We start from the raw sequence: 1,129 nt of genomic DNA on the forward strand, positions 1-1,129 counted from the left end.
AAAACTCGTGTTGCTGCGGTATGGAGGGAGGGGTGGAAACCGTGGAAAACTCGTCTCCGTGATTGAGCGGGAGAGTAAGTAGTATAGGACATTATCCATTGTTAGGGAACGGTTGTAATGGTAGTGAGAATGTAGAATCGTCTTTGGAGCGGACCTGGGAGTGGCAAGCATAAGGGACGAAGATGGGGAAACATGTCGGATGCGATCATACCAGCACTAAAGCACCGGATCCCATCAGAACTCCGAAGTTAAGCGTGCTTGGGCGAGAGTAGTACTAGGATGGGTGACCTCCTGGGAAGTCCTCGTGTTGCATTCCTTTTATAATTATTTTTTGCGCCTTGTGACAAACATATCGCACGTGCGCGATATATATTAATCCCGTAATATTATTTTTGACGTTTGCGATATGTTTAAGCTCGATGCTCATTGCTCGCGCGTCTTGGGGCGGCTTTGTGGCGCGAAGAGCGCTTTTTGAAAGGGGTGGAAAAAACTCGTGTTGCTGCGGTATGGAGGGAGGGGTGGAAACCGTGGAAAACTCGTCTCCGTGATTGAGCGGGAGAGTAAGTAGTATAGGACATTATCCATTGTTAGGGAACGGTTGTAATAGTAGTGAGAATGTAGAATCGTCTTTGGAGCGGACCTGGGAGTGGCAAGCATAAGGGACGAAGACGGGGAAACATGTCGGATGCGATCATACTAGCACTAAAGCACCGGATCCCATCAGAACTCCGAAGTTAAGCGTGCTTGGGCGAGAGTAGTACTAGGATGGGTGACCTCCTTGGAAGTCCTCGTGTTGCATTCCTTTTATAATTATTTTTTGCGCCTTGTGACAAACATATCGCACGTGCGCGATATATATTAATCCCGTTATATTATTTTTGACGTTTGCGATATGTTTAAGCTCGATGCTCATTGCTCGCGCGTCTTGGGGCGGCTTTGTGGCGCGAAGAGCGCTTTCTGAAAGGGGTGGAAAAAACTCGTGTTGCTGCGGTATGGAGGGAGGGGTGGAAACCGTGGAAAACTCGTCTCCGTGATTGAGCGGGAGAGTAAGTAGTATAGGACATTATCCATTGTTAGGGAACGGTTGTAATGGTAGTGAGAATGTAGAATCGTCTTTGGAGCGGACCTG

General features: G+C 48.1%; 2 non-coding genes across 2 annotated transcripts; both read left to right on the forward strand.

Moving 5' to 3' along the window:
- Positions 1-197: 197 nt before the first annotated feature.
- On the forward strand, positions 198-316 carry LOC119347356. The gene has a single exon (XR_005168289.1). It is a non-coding gene; the product is annotated as a 5S ribosomal RNA (ribosomal RNA).
- Positions 317-683: 367 nt separating this feature from the next.
- Positions 684-802, forward strand: LOC119347357. The gene has a single exon (XR_005168290.1). It is a non-coding gene; the product is annotated as a 5S ribosomal RNA (ribosomal RNA).
- The last annotated feature ends 327 nt before the right edge of the window (positions 803-1,129 follow it).

Source organism: Triticum dicoccoides, unplaced genomic scaffold (genome assembly GCF_002162155.2).
Source record: "Triticum dicoccoides isolate Atlit2015 ecotype Zavitan unplaced genomic scaffold, WEW_v2.0 scaffold65134, whole genome shotgun sequence".
NCBI lineage: Eukaryota > Viridiplantae > Streptophyta > Magnoliopsida > Poales > Poaceae > Triticum > Triticum dicoccoides.